The sequence below is a fragment of the Gorilla gorilla genome, chromosome 8, assembly GCF_029281585.2.
Source record: "Gorilla gorilla gorilla isolate KB3781 chromosome 8, NHGRI_mGorGor1-v2.1_pri, whole genome shotgun sequence".
In the NCBI taxonomy this organism is placed as follows: domain Eukaryota; kingdom Metazoa; phylum Chordata; class Mammalia; order Primates; family Hominidae; genus Gorilla; species Gorilla gorilla.
Genome location: NC_073232.2, coordinates 101,198,988 through 101,221,842, shown reverse-complemented (window position 1 = coordinate 101,221,842; position 22,855 = coordinate 101,198,988). Strand labels below are relative to the sequence as shown.

The 22,855-nt window shown below is 39.0% G+C and overlaps 1 protein-coding gene and 1 pseudogene across 3 annotated transcripts in view; both read right to left on the bottom strand.

Annotated features, from left to right (window-relative positions):
- The window catches only part of STAMBPL1 (STAM binding protein like 1), a 43,489-nt gene extending 26,980 nt beyond the window's left edge, over positions 1-16,509 (bottom strand). Inside the window, exons 1-2 of one of the 3 annotated variants that reach the window (XM_063710298.1) lie at positions 2,553-2,621; positions 2,145-2,327 (exon numbers count right to left, since the gene is read on the bottom strand). The gene's annotated coding sequence lies outside the window, so the exon portion shown is untranslated. Of the gene's footprint in view, positions 1-2,144; positions 2,328-2,552; positions 2,622-15,610; positions 15,730-15,851 lie in introns of those variants that run through there. The other 2 variants (XM_019034700.4, XM_019034701.3) reach the window with 2 other exon arrangements.
- A 2,960-nt stretch (positions 16,510-19,469) lies between these two features.
- Positions 19,470-20,186, bottom strand: LOC101124514 (pentatricopeptide repeat-containing protein 2, mitochondrial-like; annotated as a pseudogene).
- Between the last annotated feature and the right edge of the window lie 2,669 nt (positions 20,187-22,855).

The following is a 22,855-nucleotide window of genomic DNA, read 5'->3' as shown; positions in this document are numbered from 1 at the left end:
GTAGACAAAGAAAATTATTGTAACTCAGCCTGTAGGCTGCAATGACCTAATCTGATGTAGATAAAGGGAGGTAAAGGGTCATTCCCATGTCTTAAATGACAGAGACACAAAGAAGGATCTCCTGAGTCACAGTCTTACAGATTGGGCCCTACTTCAGGAAAAATAAATAAATCTAGGCCCACACTTCATGTCCCTTCTGAAGGATTTTAAAAATTCAGACATCAAAAGCAAAGATTACATTGATTTGTTTTTACACTTATCTTCTGTAATATCTGCAATCAGAAACACGCTGTGACCTAGATGATAAATTATCTTTACTAAAATATTGATAAGATAAAAACGAAATGATCATAATATTAGAAATAGCTTTTATTGGATTTTTTCCCTATATTTGTAAGTACTATATATTATCATTTACTAGGTGCCAGGTGCTTGTCTGTTACTTCTAGAGGTATATTCCACATTAAATATACCAGTCACAACAGAATGGTTTATATTAGATCAATGAGCAAGAATGCAGTTGTTACAGGAAAGATGATTAAACAAACCACTCCTGATGCATGTGTTAAATTACCTTGAGGTGGATCTAGGCTACTGTGAGTGCAAGAAAGTCACACACTGGGCCATAAAATAATTATTTTGCATAGTGTAATACAAACTTTTTATCCAGCCACCAAGATGAAGTGGTTCGGTGCCCTTAGCACGAAGAGCTCAGGTTTGGGGGCCGTATACTACTTTAGGAGGGGCCAGTTTCTATCACTAGTTGGGAGTGCTACAGCAGCTTATTTAACCTTTTTGTGCATCTTATCTTCATCTATTAAATAGGGACAACAATAGCTTTCCAGAAGAATTCAACTAAAGCTTAAATGAGGTCATAAAGTTCCATTACAGTTCCCAGCTTGCAGGAAGAAACTCAAAGAAAATCAGTTCTTTCTCACAGCAAATGTTGGAGAGGTGAGGTTAATGACCTCTGCTAAAAGTTGACTTCTATTACAGATATCAGATGGTTGGTTGATGTGTAACTACTTGCTTCTTTGCAATGAGCTTTTGACAGACAGTCATCTATCCCCTAGCCACCACTACTTCTTCCTCACCAGCAGGGCCCAGTCCCACTAGAGATAGTCACTTTCTCAGTCTCCTTTGTAGTCAGGACTTGGCTGGTTGGCAAGTAACCAAATATTGGACAATGAGACCTGAGGGGAAATCTGTTGGGAGGATTCTGTGAGAAATTTTCATCTCTAATACAAAGAGACATCCTAGGGAATATATGCCTTTTCATCAGCTGAACATGTGACTTCACATAAGTTTTAAAAGGCAGCAGCCATTTTGCAACCTAGAAGGGTCAAGTCCAAGGACAGCCAGTGTCTGGAGGATGGCAGAGCCCAAGGGTGGAATGAGCCTGGCTCCTTGCTCACATGGCTGAGCTGCTGATCTTACCCTAAAACTGTTCTCTTCTAAATTGTTATTATATAAGATTTAAAATGCCATTACAAAAGGCACTCTTAGGATTCTGTAATATGCTCCCTAATTAGCATAGGATTCCTCTGGAAATATAAGAAAATCTTTAGCTATATGAATCCCATGACAAAAGAGGTGATTCTGAATAGTAAAATAGTAAATAATAATCATAAAACGTTGTGAGATTTAAATATTTTTGAAGGAAACAGTTCTAAGATATATTATTTACTCCTTAACTTACAATAGAAACATTAACCCTTTCTTCATAATTCAACATTAACAATGCTTCCCTCCATTTCTAATTTGCTCCGTTTAATCTGTCATTCATTTAGAAAAAAAATCAATTAAAAGGCAACTTATTTACTAAACTTCTTGAATTTGGTCTTTTTCCTCCTTTAATCTATTTTCTCTCATTGATAAAAATTATTTGAAATTATTTACAGAATGAAAGTATAGACTAGGTGTGCATCAGGAGAGATCTTCTGTGAGTGAACCACCTGCTGATTACAGTGAATGTGCTACATGATTTCTAATTTTGCTGCTCAAAATGCCTTTTATCTTACTTGTTTTTTCTAGACTGCCTTCTAGGTAAGAGTGAGCTGAATTCTGGGCAGGCAAGGTACTATGTCGCCTTCAATAGAAAAAGATAGCCAAAAAAAAAAAAAACTGTATAAAACAATAGCTACCATTAGCAGAATGCTTTCGTTCCCTGGCTAACTGGATGCATGAACACACATGATCTCAGTTAGCCTTTTCCAATAGGAGGTAGTTGAGCCTTGGGATTAGACATTGCAGTCTCCAGGGTTAGAACATCTGAATTCAAATTCTGGCTCCAGGAACCACTAACCGCAGAACTGCAGCTTCCCAAACTGCAAAGGAAGTTGATAATGAATAGGGGTACTGAGAAGGTGAAGTGAGATAATTCTTGTAAAACATATAGCACAATGCTTGGTGCCAGGAAACACTCGACAAATGATTACGACCATGATTTCCATTTTACAGATAAGAAAACTAAAGCCTAGAAGAGATAAGTAACTCAAGCAAATGACAGAGCAGGGACTCTAGGTGCACAGGAGTTCAGGGCTCATACTCACAGTCACACAGCAACACTAATGACTTGCCTCTCATAATAATCAGGAAAATCCAAGAGAAGGTCACATCCTTGGGCCTTGGACAAGAATGAAAAAATTTACTGTGGAAATGAAGATTTCAGTTCAGCATTACAACTATCTGATTCATTATCTCCTCCCTGCCAAAGAAATAAAAGGACATTCATTCCCTTCACATTTTTTTTTTTTTTTTGGAAATTTCACTCTTGTTGCCCAGGCTGGAGTGCAATGGTGCAATCTCAGCTCACTGCAACCTCTGCTTCCTAGGTTCAAGCGATTCTCCTCTTTCAGCTTCCTAAGTAGCTGGGATTACAGGCATGCACTACCATGCCTGGCTAATTTTGTATTTTTAGTAGAGATGGGGTTTCACTATGTTGGCCAGGCTGGTCTCAAACTCCTGACCTCAGATGATCCGCCCGCCTCGGCCTCCCAAAGTACTGGGATTACAGGTGTGAGCCACCGTGCCCAGCTCCCTTCACTTTTTTCATCGGCAGAATGATTCAGTGTTTGTGGACTGACTACATGGTATATGTAGCTAAGAAATTCAAATCCATAATTATTCTATCTAGACACAGTTCAATTCAAAATATTTGCTGGTTTTTAATATAAATTCTACATTTTTGTGCTATATCAAAGGCATTTCATATGCTCATCAATGTGCTAATTTTAGATTCTTTTCTAAATGTGATGATTCAATTGATATGCATTATAAAACACTTGGCAAATGAATTTGAGGTGCTGGAGAGAGATTCATATTTGTACACAGATATTTTTTCACCACAAATTCATGTGAACTTGCTAACTGTGCTCTCCTCCTGTTAAAATGCTAAACATTCCTGGAAATAATGCATTTCTAAAGATAAGCTACCCATAAGGCACTAAACTTTAATGTACCTTTTAATATACTTCCTTTTTTATTGGAATTTGCTTTTAAGAAAATACTATCCAAAAGATACTTAGTTCAATGAAGTATAATGAGTCACAAATAAATGTTTGAAATAGCATCATTTTCCTGCCTGCCAGTTGTCTGAAAGCTCAGAAATGGAGTTAGTCCTTGGGCATTATTAATCAATTTTATTTAATTTTCATAACTTTCTTAAGGACAGTAGTTCTACAAAATGAACTGAGTCCAGCACTATTATTCAAAAGCAAAAGAGGGCCATCCTGAAGTACTTCTCATCCACTGCTTCTCCAGTGTTCTCCAACCACAAGAATCTTAACTGTTTAACATGTCGCAGCAGAAGCTGTATTCATACATTTGGTTTTGCACTGGACAATCTCTTCAATGCAGTAGGCAGAAACAGAAAAAAGTTTCCTTCTTAACTTTCCCTGGCAATCCATTTTAAAGAGTTTTCTTGAAGAGCTCCTTGTTCTGGCAAAGTTGTTAGCAAGTGGTCATCTGCTGTTCAAATTTGCTCACCACTCATCCCCTTCCTACCTTCCTGCCATAGAGCTGACATCCCCCTGATTTGGATGCCATGTTCCCTCTGGGAGTGGTTCCTGGATAACCTGCCTGCATTACAATGACTTGGTGGAGGAGGGGTGTGCTGGCCACACACACACACACACACACACACACACACACTCCACAGATTTCTAGGCCCCACTGAGTCAAAATTTCTGGGAAAGGTGCCCCAGGGATCTCTAGCCCAGGATGTTTTTATGCACATTAAAACTTGAGACTCACAGCATTAAACAGTTACAAACCCCCACTAAGCACCTGGCCCTGATCAGCTGAACTTTCCCTATTTAAAATCAACTCCTGCCTTGGCCTCTCTGAAGTGGAGTGTTTCCTTTCTCCTCCCTCACCCTGCATCTCAAATATTAATATTTCATCTTTTTCTCTTGATATATCTTCAGTCTATAAGACACCTTTTTTTTTTTTCATGGCTTCAGCTTAATTTGAGCTTTAGCATTGTACCTTCAAATGTCCTCCATCCACTTCCACCAAGATACCCAACTGTGATTTTTCATTCAATACAATCCAAGGCTAAATGGATCTTTCCTGTAAAAACTGATAGCTCCAAATAAATTTATTTATTCATTCATTTATTCAATGTTACTTATAAAGCCCCTACTTTGTGCTTTTATGGACCTTACATTCTGCTAGGGACCAGGAATGGGGCAGAGAGGTGTAAAAATAATAAATAATTATCTACACAATTATCTAATAAAGATTGTGGTAACTGTGACAAAGATGAAATACAGAAAACAATGAGAGTTTTTGGCAAAAAATACCTTATAAGTGATGGTGTATCCTCCATGATGTATCAGGAGACATATGTTATTGATTTGTTCAATTATTAATAATGTTAATCTTGATATTTGTTTAAGTTATATCTGTCAGGTTTCTCCACGATACTATTTTTCTCTTTATAATTGAAAAGTATCTTGTAGGGAAACTATGCAAATATACCATTGCCCACTAATTTTAGCATTTGAAGATTTTTTTCCCTGAGACAATTATTGTGGTGTTTGAAAGTGGCCATTTTTCTATTTCCATTTTTCCTTCTATAATTATTAGTTCAGCTGACATTCTTGCTTGAAAGCTGTTTAATTTTTACATGGAATTTTTAAAATTTAAGCTTTCAAGTGGACCTATTTTCTTTATGGTATCTAGGTTTCTCAACATTCTTTAAAAGGTCTTCAAACTTACTCATCATAATTTTAAAATACATCTACTGATCTTTTCTTCTGGTACTTCTGTGGTTAGTCATTTTTGGATAAATACATTTGACCTGTGTGGAATTTATTTTTTGTAAGGAGTGAAAGAAGAATATGGTCCTTTCTTGACCGCTAGGCAGAATGGCCTTTTTCCTTCTGCCTCAGTTATAACTCGGAATTGACTCCAGTTCCATGAAATATACTTAACTTACTTTATTCCCAACTCTTCCCAACAAAGTGATCTGCCCAAACGAGGCACTTAGTACATATTTATTAAACGCACATACTCTGGAAGCGATGGATAAAGTTACAGAGAATAGAGGAATTGGTAGCCCAGAGAGGAAGCAAGTATGCAACACTGGAATGAGGAAACCCTTGTCCAAACTGAAGAGCAGTGAAAGAAATGGAGAAGGACAAACAGTTATTGGGAAAGATTCTGAGGAAAAACCATAGAACTTGGAAGCTAAGTGGCTATAATGAGATACAGAAGCATAAATAAGCAAATATATTGTAAATGTTGGCATCTAAAAGAATTGGAGATGGTGATGCTTCTGACTTCACTATCAGAGGTGAAGAATTGTCTCTTTCATCTCCATGGATGGTACCAACATCCAATCACTTACACAAAATCTGGCAAACGCTGATATTAGCAATCCTGCACCTACCCCTTCCCTTAACCCCACATGCAATCTATCACCTGCATGTGCAGATTCAGATTCACCCTCCAAAACATCTCTCAAAACTGCAGGTTTTCACCGTCTTTGCGGGGAGGCTCCTTAATGTACACCCCACCCTTTTCTCTGCCTGCATTGCTAGAACTGCCTTCTAGTTGTTGTATTTGTTTCTATCTTGCTCCCCTTTGATAAATTCTACCTGGTGAAGAATCTACCTGTAGTGATCTTTTAAAAACCTGATTCAGATATTGCCATTCCTTTGCTTAAAGCCCTTGAATGATGTTCTATTGCTGTTAATATCCTATAACCTTAATAAGTCCCACAAAGCTGGGTCTGACCAGACTGCCTCCTTAGAGCCTTCTTTCACACCACCTCCTCCACTGGCTTCTTTCAGTTGCTTAGATGCACTATGCAAAGTCAATGCAAAGGCACCCCATCCCCAGTTCATACTTCCACTTTCTACCCATCTTTCTGGTGTTAGCTTAAGCATCTCTTTTTCAGGCAAGTTATTTTTGACCATCATCAGACTAGGTCACTCTCTTGATTACATACTCATGAAGAAACATCAAATAAACCCAAATCAAGGGATTTTCTAGGAAACAATCAGCCAGTGCTCTTAAAAAGTGTCAAGATCATGAAAGACAGAAAGACTTAGGAACTATTGCAGATTAAAAGAGACTAAGGAGGCATAACAAATGAATTCAATGTATGATCCCAGATAGGATCCTTGCCCAGAAGGACTTCGGTGAAATTTGAATAAGATCTGTAGATTAGACAATAGTACTGTGTCAGTGTTAATTTACTGATTTTGATGACTACTGTGGTTTTGCAAGGTGTTAATATTTGAGGAATCAGGGTAAAGGTTGTATAAAAACTTTGTGTACTCTTTCCACAATCTTTTGAAAGTCTAAAATTATTTTAAAATAAAATATTTTGTAAATGCTTGAATAGTACTTTTAAAAATCTTTTCAACAAGTAAAAGAATAAAAAAGTTTGTACCACTGACAGCTATAATATCTATTATCTCTAAACTATAGGAAACATTTGCATAACAGTAAGAAAAAGAGTAAAAATGGGCAAGTGACATGAGCAAGTAATAAGAGAAATATAAACAGTTAAGTCACAAGAAATAAACATCTAAATTCACTAGTAATTAAGAAACTGAATTTAAGCCAGGCATTTAATGTATTTGATTGGTCAAATTTATATGATTGGTCCAACTCAATATGGATGAGGATTGAAAAAAATGTCAGTTTTTAAAATAATATGCATTCCTCTTGACTAAGCAATTCCAATTCTAAGATCTCCCCATAGATTTCCTTGACCATTTAATATATACACACACACTGCAGCATGGTTTTAAAATATTAAAATTTTGGAAATAAAAATAAATAGCCATCAAAAGAGGAATACTTAAAGAATCTCTGTAGCATATGCAGCTGTTAGAAAGGACTTACATCTATTTGTACTGAACCAGGATGTCATCCAAGTTAGAGCATTAAGTGAAAACAGCTAGCTGTGGAATAACATATAAAATATAGCTCCATCCTTGTAATATGAATACAAATGTATTCATTAAGTATACTGGAATTTTTTAAGAAACAAGTCTGGAACAACATTTACTGAATTTTTCTCAGCTGTTCTCTCAAGGGTGGGATCATGAGGGACTTTCACTTTTTATTTATTCATTGCTGTGCAATTTGTTATAAGTATGTATCACTTTATGTAATCAGACAAATTATACTTTTTTATAAAACCTACAAGTTTTGAATAGGTTGCCCTGAACTTGAATCCTAGCCCTGCCAATTTCTACATGTGTAAATTCTGGTAAATTACTTCTCTCTCTGAGTCTATTTCTCTCGTCCAAAGTTAAGAATAATTGTGCCTTCCTTGCCTCACAATATTAAGGTACTGGTAGTTGTAGCAATTGTTCAAGGACTTCCTAAATCCTGGCCTGAAGCTGAGCTGGGTGGCCTTCATGTATACACCATAACATCAATAGTAGAAAAAAGCAATTTACCAAAAAGCTATAGACCTTTAGGAACACAGAGTTGGAGAACCCTACTGCATAAACCCTTGAAAGTCAGTCCTGCCAAATTCTGGGCCCCAAGTCCTCACCCTTGCTTCTTTCTGCCTTTATGGTGACAAACCAGCCTGCTTCACCCACCTGTTCCTTGATCCTCTGTTTCTGGACAAGGTACTGTGTGTCTCTAGCTCAGGTGTGCACTTGTTTGCATCCAGTTAGTCCCCCGCTCAAAAACTGCACCATAGTAACTCAGCGCCTGCCAGAAGAGGTCTAAACCCTCGCCAGCCCTTCAGTGCCCTCTGTTATCTGAGCCTTTCCCCTTCTCTGTGTCTTCCACTACTTACTAATGTCTTCTCTTACTTTCCTTTGATCAAATCCATCTCTGCCCTATCCAAATATCTGTCACTCAGAAGAATGTACATTATCTCTAAAAATTCCCACCAACCCTGTGGTTTCCTGATTTCACCCATCAAAAGATAGATCATATTAAGACTGGGAAAGGCAATATATCGTACCTTTATGAGAACTCCAAGGCAGCACTGACATATATGTTATTACATGAAACTGTCTATCGAAATCAGGAGAAACAAATGTTCAAAACATAAAAGTAGAAGAAAGAATTTGAATATAAGATTAGATTTAGCTCTTAAGCAGATTCTTCTCAAAAGGGTGGTTTACTGAGCACCTGCATCAGAATCTCCTGAGAAGATTGTTAAAAGGAAGGCTGTTGGGTGCAGTGGCTCATGCCTGTGATCCCAGTACTCTGAGTGGCTGAGGTGGAAAGATCACTTGAGCCCAGAAATTCAAGATCAGCCTGGGCAACATGGTGAAACCTCGTCTCTACAAAAAAAAAAAAAAAAAAAATTAAAAATAGCTAGGTGTGGCAGCACGCACCTGTAGTCCCAGCTACTTAGAAGGCTAATCGCTTGAACCCATGAGGTCAAGGCTGCAGTGAGCTATGATCACACCATTGCATTCCAGCCTGGGTGACAGACCACGACCCTTGTTTTAAAAAGATATAAAGAAGGCTGCCAGGCTCCACCCAAACCTTTTGAATAATCATCTCTAGGGGTGGGATGGAGGACATTTTCTTATTTTGAGCCTAGTTTGAGAATCACTGCCCTAGTTACCTAAGTTATTCAGTAATATTATACTTGACAAAAGAAAAATAACTACGTGTGCCATAAGAATATGATAGAGTTATATTTCTTTCAAGATCCACATTTTAATTTATTAAATTTTTCATGAATTGAAAAAAAAACAAAGTTCTACACCCACCAATGATTTTGAGTGATTTTCATCTTATTTATCAATTTATTTATTTAGCTTAAGTACTTTATAGATTAAGTAAGCAGTTTCTTTGCCCAGGTTAACAGGAACATTAGCATAGGAAGGGCACATTTCAGGCCTCTCTTTCCCAATCTCGTTCCATCCACCATGTCCATTTGTTCCTATAGTTAAAGAAAACTTATCTTGTGGAACAATTTATAACCCAACCTTTCAAGGACAAAACAGATTGGGGAAAAAAAGCCAGAGTCAACCCACCAGAAGACCGAAGCATGAGCCCAAAGGCAGAACAGCCTCTCTGTATTTCTAGTGTTAAATGATACAGTTGTAGTGACAGGATAAATAGAATCACAGGGTCCTCAGATGAGCCAAATTTAGCCATAATCATCATTCCTGGCTATAGTTTTCCCTACACTTTTAATTAAAGGTGCATAGCTGATTAGTGCACTACCAGGCAAGTTTGAAATGTAACACTCTAAAGGGGAACCTGCACCTGAGCCTGTCTCTGAACACAGCCAAATGCAAAACAGGCAGGCAGTGTTCACAGGGAGCTAAAAAGGGTTAAAAATGAGTCATCACTGGCCTCCTGTTTCTAAATTAACCCAGAGAAGCATCAAATCACACAATTAAAATGAATAATTCCTGATGGGCCTCTTAACAGTTCTCTCTTTCTTGGGCTTTTGCTGAATCTGGTTTAGTTACTGTGATGCCACTAAACCTAAGCATTGCAGCCGTTTAAAAAAAAAAAAGCCAAATTCACTAAATCTCAAATTCTTTCATCTTTAATCAAATTTAAACTCATGAAATTTAAAATGTTTCTTTAAAAAGAATTGAACTTTTGCCAAATAATATAATGTGTAACTTACACAAAAAGGTAAATCAAAGGATGCAGAGTATATTTTTAAGGGTGAGATTTCAAAATTTCCCTCATCAAAATTATTAGTGTTTTATACTTGCATGCTGGGTACCAAGGATACTGACTGGGGCAAGAAAAGTGGGGGCTTGCCCTCACGGCACTTCAGGGTTCCAACCATCTCCAAAGTAAATCTATCATCTTCAATGTAAAATTAGTATCCAGATGATTGCTAGTTTTCCTTGACGTTTTGGTATTTTGTAAGTAATGCTTTTTATTAAGTTCTTTATTAAGAAGTGTTCCAATTTGCGTTTTCACCTATGCTTTAAAAAATTGATTATTTTGTTTTTGTTTTATGTAACACTGTTGACATACACAACACATATATCTCTCCTTCTACTCAATGATTTTTTGCTGGAGGCAAATTCAACTTTATACAAGACCAAGAAAAAGTTTCACTTACTTAGAACAACACAATACTAGCTATAGATTTCTGAGAGTTATGAGAACAAACATTTATAAGAATTAATGCAATAAAGTCAAAATACTGGAATCAGTGATGGCAGATTCCATCCTAAAGCTCTGAAGGAGTTAAGAATTGCTTATTCTTCACTGCCACAGGAGTCTTCCCACCTATAAATAAAATCTGTCTTCTTATAATTAGGCATAATTACTTCAACAAGTCAAAGAACAACTAAAATTTGCTTTGCCATTACTCTATAAAATATTCTGAATAAGCTGAATTAAAAGGTGGTTAGAAATGTCATTATCACTCCACCACAGCTCACAATGGGAGACACCTGAGACTCTGGGAGTATGGAGGGAAGTGGATGGCATAGAAGTTTTTCAGAATACTAAAGCTTGCCCCAGAATCTGATATATTATATGAGGGAGGCATAAGAAGCCTTGAGTATAAGGAGAGACATAAGTATTGTATATGCCAACTGTGTTAGGGTAAAGACCCAGAAAATAATCCATTTTTAAAGCATATATGAAAACACAAATTGGAGCACTTCTTAATAAAGAACTTAATAAAAACATTACTTACAAAATACGAAAACATCAAGGAAAAACGTTATAATCTGGCTACTAACTCTACATTGGAGATGGCAGATCTACATTAGAGAGGACTGGAACACTGAAGATCCATGAGGACAAGCCCCTACTTTTCTTGCTCTAATCAGTATCCCCAGCTCCTGGCATGCAGTATAGGAGACAGAGATCCATACAAGTTAGGAAAATAGGTGTTGGAGTCATATTGCCTGGGTTTGACGGCCAGCTCTATCATTTACCAGCCTATGATGCTGAGCAATTCACATAGCTCATTTGCACATTTTTTAATCTGCACAATGGTACTTAGGCATAAGGTTGTTTAAAGAATAGTAACAAGAATAACAACGAACACATATAGCACTTAATTTTGTGCCAGACATTGTTCTAAACACTTTGCATTTACAGCTATTTATTTAATCCTCCCTAAAACCTTCTGAGATAGAAACTAACGTTTCAATTGAAAAGCAAGGAAACTGAGACTCACAGAAGTTAGTAACTTGCCCAAGGATACACTACTAGTACGTGGGGAAAAAATATCCTGTTTCCAACCACTCCATCATCATTGAGATAAACTTGTGTTAAGGCTTAGTACAGTGCCTGGCATATAGCACATCTTCAATAACTAACAGCTATTAATGAATATTTGTCAAATGTTTGCAAGATTCTGAGGTTACACCAGGGCTCCGCAGGAAAGAATGCTGTAATCCACTGGTGATGTCTCTGTGGGTGTGGAAGGTATTAGTGATCACACTTGTGCCACAGGTTTTCAATCTCTTTCACATAAAACAAAGAATCCTGATATCTGCCTAAGGTTTTCTTTTCTCCATCTCAATGGGATCTGAGATCAGGCTGTCATCATCAGACACTGGATTATTGCCTTCACTCCCTAATACTAATCCACTCTCCACCCAACTGCCAAAGTGTTCTTCTGACAACATGCTTTCCTCACTTGCTCCCTTTCAAGGAACCTACAATTGGCTACCACCTCAAATCAAAATTCCATCCCCACCTTTCAAGGGCCTTAATATGACATGGAGGAAACCCGCTTTTCACTTCTGTTCAAGTGCTCAAGAGCCTACTTGTCAAATAAATACTTGGTAGGAATGGCCACGTTTCATTATGCAGAGAATAGCAGTGTTTGTGCTACTTCAGAACAGTGATAAGCAGTTTTTTATTTTACATAATATTTTACTTTAATGTATTTATCTTTGGACATAGCCCAATTTTTTAAAATAAATTGAGAATCTCATTTTACTTTCATTCAGAATGAAACAAGCTTGATCAGAGGACATAAAAGGAAGAATTTCAGGAATAAAATTTGCATTATTATTACCCACTAGAAAGTTAATATCCAGGTAAATTTCAGATAGCTTTCTAATCTGTCATCCTGAAAGTGGAAAATGAATAACTGGGAGACTTTCTAATGATAGGAGATGGAAAGTCAGAACTAAAACAAAAACAAAAAAAAGGAGTCATAACATCCTTAATATTCAAGACAATGCACCCATTTCCAAAACAGTACCTTGAAAGGTTAACTACAGCAAATCAAGACATAAGAATTACTGGTGTTTATATCAAGGGACTTCTTTTAATAAACACAAGTTACTAAGCAACCACCAGTCAAATTAATGTCTCTAAGCCAACCACATCAATGGAAAAAAATAACACGGATTTAATTTAAAAGTTAGAGCATCAAACAATATGTGTTTTGAAGACTCAGCAGTATGCCAAATGTTAAATTGGCCTGTCCACTTGACATGCAGAGATGGAAGATTGTACTAGACGTTAATCTGATTTGCTTAGAAATGCAAATAATTTCTGACAAAAGCCACATCCAGATGTAGCTACATCCAGATTATTCCCGAGTTGAACATTCTGATGTCAACTCAGGATTTCTGAATGTACATTCACACGTTCAGTTGGACAGTTCACATGTTCAGATAGGTGGAATAAGCAAGTCAACAGGTACCAATAGTATTTTTTGTTGGTTTTTGTTTTGTTTTAGAGTTTGGTTTTGGTTTTGTTTTGATTTTGTTACTGTTTCTTCAATCGAGGATGTTGGCCTTCTTAGTTGATTATATGAACTGGGATTCAATTTGATGAAATGTTTGGTGATTCATATAAAGTTATGATTTAAAAAATAGCAGAAGAGGTGATGTAGTAAAAAAGGATGAGTTCATGTCCTCTGTAGGGACACGGATGAAGCTGGAAACCATCATTCTCAGCAAACTATCCCAAGGGCAAAAAACCAAACACCGCATGTTCTCACTCATAGGTGGGAATTGAACAATGAGAACACTTGGGACACAGGAAGGAGAACATCACACACCGGGGCCTGTCGTGGGGTGGGGGGAGGGGGGAGAGATAGCATTAGGAGATATACCTAATGTAAATGACGAGTTAATGGGTGCAGCACACCAACATGGCACATGTATACATATGTAACAAACCTGCACGTTGTGCACATGTACCCTAGAACTTAAAGTACAATAATAATAAAAAGACATTCTAAAATTTGTCATTTATTTAGCAATATTTATCCAAGAGCTGCTATGCATCAGCCCTAAGGAACGGAAAGCTGGCTCTAATATCTTCAGGGATAACCATGAGTCATTTCCTGTAGTTTCAGTTGAAGCCATCTATAAATCTTTCATAAGGTCAAGAAAAAGATGATAGTAGTAGACAGAATCACAAATCCAGTAGATTAATTAAAATGTCTCTAATTCGTAAATGTACCCACCAGGAAAGCACCTAGCACTTCCTGGACCGAATCTACATTATTTTCTCTCACATTCCTTCTACTCCTCATGTTTTGGGCAAGAATTATCAGTTTTCTTTTCTTGTAAAATGCAATCTCATTTCTTGGATTGTAGCTGTAAATTCTTACAGCTGGGAAGGGTCCTAAAGGAAGGAAATGATCAAACGGTGTTAATTAAGTCCTATGTGCTGAAAGTAAGAAGAGAGAACTATTACTAACAATTCTTTATAACTATTTTTATCAGTCCTTCTTAGGAATCAACCCCAAAGACACTCTCTCCTCCAGAAGCAAATCTCTCTATTGAGGACATCCTCAGGAAACTGGTTCCTCACTACTCCCCCCCAAGCCTCCCACAAACCGTAAGAATCCTATGAAACAGGGCAAGAGTACCAATAAACAGGCCTTGAAGGTTGAGATAGAGGTAAAGGACTTAGGTTATCTGCCTTATAATTTAAATTTTGGTGCTTACTTTATAGGTGAGGATAAGAAAACAAGTTTCTTCTTGAAATTCCCAAGAACCAGTTGCTACATAAATTACAGCCAAAGTATACGCAAAAGCAGATTCTTAGTGGCAATTTGCTGTATCTGTGTCTGAACAGAAAACAATCAGCCAATTCATTTTCCAGGTAGATTCCAATAACATTTTATGCCTTTGAATGGAGAAGCTCTCATGGTGCAAATGGTAAACAAAAAAAGCCTACTGCTCAGCGACACATTAACTTGTATTAAAAATAAAGATATGTATAGTGTAGCTACAAAATGCCCACTATAATCCAGTGGCAGAGTATATTTTTGAAGTACAATGTAGCATCCATCCTGAAAACACAAAATTTCCAATGGAAACAAGGTCGGGATAAAAACAAAACACGGTGGCTTAATTTCTGTGTAAAACAACCGTCAAAACCTACCCTCAAAAAAATTGACACGAACAATCAAACATTCAGGTATAATTTATCTGCTGGAACAAATCTACGTTATCGACCTTGACAGGGCCTTAAATCATGACACCATAAACAAGCATCCTAGTGATATCTATTATGTCTTCGGAAATAGCTTAAAATCCAGGACTTCACGTTATTGTCAATAATGAGCAAGATGTTTGGAAAGCAGTGTGCTCACTGGGGCTTACTTTGAAAGCTGTCTTTTTTACTTACTACCGAACACTGATTTCCAGGAAGCAAGCCACCCCACCCCACTTCCCAGGCACTTGATTTTTTTTTTTTCAAACCTCTAGATTGGGTTCCGTTTCCTGAATTACTTATTCCTTACATAAATTTTCTTTTAAACTTCAGCAATTATGGCACCTTAGGCTCTGGGGGTATCAGCAGCGTGGGTTGTTTTAGAGAAAGTTCTGAAAAAAATATGTTTTGGAGACATTCCATTTCTTTGTGCATCTCACTGGGGGCTTTCGGTGAAAGCTTTAAGTTATCCAGGTGAGGGGCAATTTCTTAGTCGCTCATAAACGGCATAAAAGTAACATCATCTGGAAAGGCATGGCACCTGCTCAGCCGGGGTAAAGGTCCGTTTTTCTAACCCTCGCCCCTCCCTCCTCCACACCGCGCCGCTAGAGACAGTGCAGTGGTCTCTCCCAAGGTCGACATCATCTCCAAGGCTGCAACCCAGGGCTGAACCAAAAAAACGGGCGCACCCACGTATAGGTCACGGCCAGAGTCCCGCCCTGCCACCAGCAGCCAGGGCTTCCTGCCTCCCTATCAAGGTGAAACTAACCCAGAGGGCCCAGCGGAGGGGCGCATGCAGGCGGCGCCCTTGGAGGCGGCCGATTGCATGACTGGCAGGAAGGAAGCGACCAGCCGCCAAAGTGCATTTTTTCCTCCCCCAGAGCCAGCCCGGGACCGGACGCTGCCAGCGGAAGGGCCGGCGCGCGCCAGGCCACGAGGCAGACGCACCCGCCGTGCGCACTTCCCCGTCCGGTGCGCGCTCTCACTCACGCGCGCGCGCCGCTACTCACTAGCAACACTCGGTGTCCGCAGCCCGTGTGGGACGGCGACTGCGACGGCTGCCCCCGTGCCTGCCGTGTGGCCTTGGCATCCGTCCGGCTGCTGCAACCCGGGCCGCGGTGGCTTTTGCTGGAAGGCGTTGCAGCGGGGTGATACCGGCACCCGGCGACTAGGCGTCCGCTCGTTTGCCTCGGCCGTGCCTCCTCCCCCTTCTCCTCTGCCGACAGATGGAGCTTTGCTGGTTCCAGTCGCGCGGGCTCCGTGCGTCGTTCTCCTCCTCGCTGTCGGACACCCCAGCGCAGGGGACGAACAGCGTCCTCGCAAGCCCACGCGCAGGCCGGCCGACCCCGAACCTGCAGCAACCGTCCCTGCTGCCGCTGCTGCAGGAAAATAAATTGTCACTGCGATGGTCCCGGCCTCCCCTGCCCCGGCCCCTGGGTGCCGCCTCCGCCTCTGCCTCCGCCCCCTCCTCTTTGGCGGCGGCGGCGGCTTCCCGCATTCTGCAGAAAAAGCTCGCAGGTGGAAGGAAGCAGGGCCCCTGCGGATGGCCTAGAGCCCGAGTGAAGCGGTTGGGTGCGACTTTCGCATCTGAAACCCTGCAGGTCTTCTCCCCAGGCCGGAACCACCTAAACTCCCTTTTGCTCCACCATGAATTTCACCGAGATAGACAGGAGTGGTGCCTTTTAAGACTGCACAGTACACAAGCCTTGATGCAGCTGACCGTTAAACTGTCACTGGGAGTCTGGGGAAGGATAGGGTTTTGGTGAAAATCCCACTTATGCTTCATGTTAGGATTCCCTTTTTGATATTTATCCACAACTGGCTACGCCCACTACTAAGCATCTTAGCTCTTCCCCCTACCCCCAATTTGTGTGTACTTGGAAAATACGAAGTATTAGAATTATCTCCTGGATGTTATGTTACTATCACATGTGGTGTTCTTACTACAGTTCTGGCACTGTGTCAGGCAGTCGGTACACAAAATCTTACTCCATCTGCCACAACCCTGTATATAAAAGGGACTCATTTTTTGTTTTTGTTTTTGTTTTTTCCATGAACGAGAGACAGAGAAGTAAAATAATTTATCCCAGGTTACTCACCTAGAAAGCAGTAGAAGCTAAAATTTAAACTCTGATCCAACACTGAAAGCTGTTTCTATTGGCTTCACAGGTTCTATTAACTGATAAACATTTTATGGAGACTGCTGCTGCTGGATGAAATAGAGTCGCTTTTCTTGAGCTTGGTTGGGAGCTTACTTCCAAGTGAGAGAAATGGCTGCAGAGTGGGGTGGGGAAACACTGGCTTTTCTTAGTTAGCCTTTCCTCTGGAAACCAAAATTCTAGCCCTGGCTCAGCTACCAACTGAGTTATTTGGTCTCAGGCATTTCACCTTCTTAAGCCTCATCTCCCTGGATTCTTTTTTTTTTTTTAAATGAAGAGTTTGATTGTTGGAGGCAGCCTGCAGCCTTGATTTTTAAGAAGCAAGTGTTGTTTTGCTTAGTTTGAAGTTGGTTCCAAATGTTGAAGTTAGGAAATTTCACAGAAATTCAGCCTTTTCACATTTTCTGTAAAATTGTAACATCAGACATTTGGTCCATGGCGAGTTCTAGCAACCATCAGCTGAAGCTGAATAGCAGGTGTCGCCTTTAGACTGTGAAGACACTCTTCAGTTTTCCACAGTCCCCACCACTCCCATACACCCCCACCTCACTGACATTTGAGAATATGGTAGGCATTTGAGTTTGCAGTATTGAACCAGATAATCTCACGACCTACTGGACAATTTAAAATTCAGTGGTAATTAAGAAGGTTAGCTAGATTCCTAAAAAGCATTATGAAACAAAAAATTCCACATACGTATTTAGAGTGGTCATTGATCATGGTCTTGCTATCTGGCATCCAAATTCTCATAAAAGCCAAAATGGCCCAATACCCATCGTCCCCTGCTCCCCGGCGGCTAGAGTACCATTTTGTGACCCAACATCAGCCTCAGAGACTCCTGTACAGTTATTTGAATCTGGATTATGTGTTTCAAGAAGAAACATTTTAGAAATGTCTCCACTATCTGTGAAGTGGGTTTTGTGTTCAGGGACAGTGGTGCCAGAGGTAACACTGCGGCACTGTCAGTGGTGTCCTAAGTGAGCTATTTGAATGGTGTGATGACCCACCTGTTCTAATTTCAGCTGCTAAGCTTCCCTTCCTGTGTAAGGAGCCTTATTTGCCAAACTTCCTGTCTCTTTGGTATGCTACTTAATGACTTTCCAATATATTTCTCTTCTGATTCAGTTAGCCAGAAATGATTTCAGTGTTGTGACCAAGAACTCTGATATAGCAACTTTAGGTGTGATTTAAGTTATTTCCCTTTTATTAATTGAGTTCATGAAGAGCAAGCACCAGTGTATTTATACAACTTTTATCTTAGAGAATTTTTAAGTGACCTATAGTTTTACTTGCATTTTTAAAGATTCAATCTCAATAGTAATTTAAAATCCAGATTTCTTTTTGCTCCAGAACCTTTGTTTCTCTTATTTTTGAGACAATTTTACCCTACTAAACCTTGAATGAAGATTTCAAATGTATGTGCAAATACACATAAGCACTATTATTTTGCAGATGAGAAAATGAGGGCTCAAGTTACAGAATACGTGAAGGCAGAGCAGTGAGGAAATCCTGGGCTATTTTCTGATATGGTAGAACAGGGTTTCGGACCTCCTGAATTCAGCAAGGGTATAATTTGCAAGTAATTACTCCCTTGAAAATCAGAGTTGACCACACTTGTAGTGAAATTCATTCCTGATAGTGCCTACTGGGTTCCACTCCAGTACTGGAAGCTGGACTGGAGACAGTGACCATGTTTCTTCACGGATCCTCAGTAGTGTGCACAGGGGAAGCCTGCTTTCTGAGGGAGCTGAGCTTTCTGTGCTTGTATCTAGATCTTTACAGTGGCACGACATAACTTTTCAGAGAGCAGCATGCCACCATTCAGTGATTTTAGGGAGGAAATCAAGTGTCACTGTACTGTCTGCTGAAGTGTGATGCCTGCTTCTTAGGGAAGCCAATAACTCACTGGAAGCAGGTCTTCATACCCATAGGTGGATTGAAACTAGGGTTTACTCAGCCAACAGGGACTGGCCGAGTGCCTGGAAGGTCTAACAGGTGACCATCCTGTTGTTTTACGGCAACATGTGGGATTTCCCGTCCCTTACATTTTTAAAGGGATGTCGCAGAACATCCAAAGTGTAAGTGGTGACCTGGACAACGATGTGCAGTTTTCCATACATCTCATGAAATCTGGCCACAAAGACAAGCGCATCTTTCCCTTTTCCCTCACTTTGGCCAGCAGTTCCTCTGAGAACTCACGTCTTTCAACGAATCTTGATACATTTCCTTCTGCAACGCCGTTTAGTATCTCCATCACAGTTGCTAACGTATTTGACTGGATATGGATGATCATGTTTAACTTAGTAAACTTTATGCTTTCTGGATTCATGATGTGAGGAAAAAAAATGGACATAGCTTTTGCCACTTGGTTCTGATGTCACAGGAAACAGGATGCTCTCCTGGAGAGAACTCCTTTGATTAGGGCTTCTTTTCTTAATGTAGTACAGACTTTTAAAGATTCAGAGCTATTCAGTTTGTAGCCAATTGCAAAATCAAGAACATAGGTATCCTGGTGAACTTTCCATCTGGGTTTTTCATCTCTGTCAATATTTCCAAAGCACTTATATATTTGCTTTTGATAAATAACAAAACCATCAAAATAGTAAATTGTGTGGAGTCTGAGAACCGTTGTAAATACTCATCTTTCCTGAGCTCCATTGAAGATTCCTCAAGATTCGAGTCGTAACACAGTCTTATGAAAAGTGGTCCAAACTTAAATTCCGCCAAAGTGACATTTTTGTTTTCTGTATGGTACTTGCAAGTGATGTTTTTAGCCAGTTCCACATGGTCCCAGGACTCACGCAAATGAAGTAGGGTTCTCAACTTCCCCTTCAAGATGAGCTTGTTCTAGTTCAATTTCTCTTCCAAGTTTCTAAAATAGATTTCTTTGGTGCCAGGAAGATTATATTCAACAGCCACCTTCTTATGCTGAAATTCTTTTAATTTCATAATATTATCTGTAAGTAGATATCTTTTTGCTCCAAGAGGACAGTGGCAGCAGGTGGAGCCGGAGCCTCTCATCCCGGGATACACTGAAATCTGCAGCGCTGGCAGAAGAGCTCATCTGGAGGACCAAAATGCCGCAGCCATACTGTCTCAGACTATACCAACTCCAGACTTTTTTAAAAGATAGGATTTTTTTTCTCTTACCAGTAATATTAACAAATGTTGCTTATCAATAAACATTTCTTCATTTCTGGTGAGGGTCCAGTGAAATCAGCCCTCTTATCTAGTGGTGTGATTCTGTTACAGTGCTGGAAAGGAATTCGTCAGTGTGTCAAGGAACATTCTAAAATGTACTCTTCCCATCGCCTACAGTAATTCCACTTCTAAGAAGCAATTTATCCTAAGGAAATCTGAAATAAAGAATAAGATTCCTCCACTGAGATATTTATCACCAACTTTGGGTATTAAAATTATGTTTATGACGGACTTTTAATGATGTTGAAATTGCTTATGATACAATGTTAAGCAAACGACACAAAATTGCATGCATATATATCTCAAGTAGGTAAATCTTAAATAGATAAGAATACAGGAGGAAATCCAGAAGAAATTATTTAAATGGCCTCCTAGAGATTGGTTATGGGCAATTATGGTTGACTTCTTTATACTATAATTTTAATTTTTCTATAAAGGACATGCTTTCCTTTTAATTTGGAAGAAAAAACATTTAGTAATTAAAAAATAAACAGTCCTGGCGTGGTGGCTTATGCCTGTAATCCTAGCCCTTTGGGTGGCTGAGGTGGGTGGATCACGTAAGCCCAGGAATTCATGACCAGCCTCTACTAAAAATACAAAAAATTAGCCAGGTATGGTGGTGCACACCTGTAGTCCCAGCTACTCAGGAGGCAGACGTGGGGGAATCACCTGAGCCTGGGAGGTTGAGGCTGCCATGAGCTGTGATACTGCTACTGGGCTCTAGCCTGGGCAAAAGAATGAGACCCTGTCTCCAAAAACAAAAAATTGAAAAAAAAAGAAAACAGATTGGGCAGCCAGATAAATATGAAGTGGAATCTGCCACAGTACCTCATTCATGATGGGTACAATATAAATATTTGAGAAAAGGACAAAGGTAAGAATAAAGAAGAGAGGAAGGAAGGAAAGGCACATTATTTCATAAAGAAGAGTGATGAATTGAGTGATTGTGTCTCCCCTGTCATTTGCTTAGTTTATGCCATACATGGAAATAGGCCATTACATTCTAAATTGGTTCATTAACTAATGCTGCATTTGAGTATTTCCCAACTGATGACAAGTGACAAGACATTAATGCCTTTCTCACTGAAAGGGGAATATGTAGCCAGCACTCAGATTTTTTTCTGTTCTACAACATCAGAGCTAGATCTGTTCTGAGAAGCTGCCATAGCCTCAGAGTGTTGGTATTCAAGACAAAGAGGACCTTTCCTGCCTCTGACTGGTCTTAATATGGAGGTCTGTCACTCTATCTTTAAGGTACCCCAAAGGCCATGAGCTTGGAGTAATCTCTCGTCTCCCCATCTGGCAATGCCCTACTAGGATCTTATTTCTTGGAACTGATGATACAAAAAGAGAATATTTAGTGTTGAATTTACCTTAATCAGGAGATTAAAACTATTTTCATATACTGTACTGGAATCGTTTGGTGTATGCACACAAAGTGGTGGTTCTCATTGACTGTTCTTGCTGACACCAGATAGGCTGGAGTCCTTGTTCTTTGTTTCAAATTTAGAATTTCCTGGCTCTGGATTATCTCTAAACACAAAGCATCCAGGGAAAGAAAAGAACTAGGACTCAAATGATTCTATTGGAAAAAAATATCCTTCTCAGAGATTATTATGCACTTTAAAGTATGTACCTCAGAAATTGTTATATTATTGAAAACACATATTTTTAAAATTCTGGCTTTGTTATTGTTTTTACCAGTAGTTCTCAAAATATGGCTTAGGGATCCCTGACAGCCTGTAAGATCAAAACTATTTTTTAAAAAAACCACAAACACATTATTTGGCTTTTTCACTGTCATTCTCATGGATTTGCAGTGGAGTGTGTCAGCTACACGTATGATATCACCACAACTAGAATGCAAATGCAGATAGGAGAATCCAGTCATCTCTTTAGCCAGACTCAAAAGATATTTGTAAAAATAGAAAGCAATGACAGTTTTCTCACTAATTTTTGTTTCGTTTTGGGAAATAAATTATAATAAAAATGTGAATATTTATTTAGTTTAACGTCATTAATTTACTATTTTTAAATAAATTAATAAAATATGTTTAAAGTTTTGCTTTATTTTTCAATGCAGTAAACATGGGTAGCTATAACCCACAGAAACAAAAGCTCTCTGGAATCCTCAATCATTTTTAAAGATAGTTTTTAAAAACATAAAGAAACCTTTAGGCCAAAACGTTTGAGAAACACTGGTCTATGCTATTAAAGAGTAATAAGTTCCAAATAACCTATTTTTTTATTTGAGGAATTATAACTATGGTAATTTAGCCCGTGTCATTAAATGCAGGAAGCAACTCAATTGCTCCAAAACTGGAAATGGCAGGCACAGTTAATTTTTTCCACTCATGTGATTTATTTTGGTGCTTTCTTCCTGTTACTTTAAACTAAGACAATTTTGTATCCATTATGTCCCCATATCCGGATACTGAATGAGGTTTGGGAAATACATGGAATCTTTTCCTCTGCTGCCATTTGCAAATTATCCTGGACCTAACCTACCTGAGCTTATTTTTTCCCACTTGAAAACGGGGAATAATGGCTCTGGATTGCTCTTAAGGTAGTTATGAAGGAAGTGAAAAAGCATTCTGAAAAATTATGTGCTTTGCAGATATTAATATAAGGCTTACTACTAGTAAACATTTCAA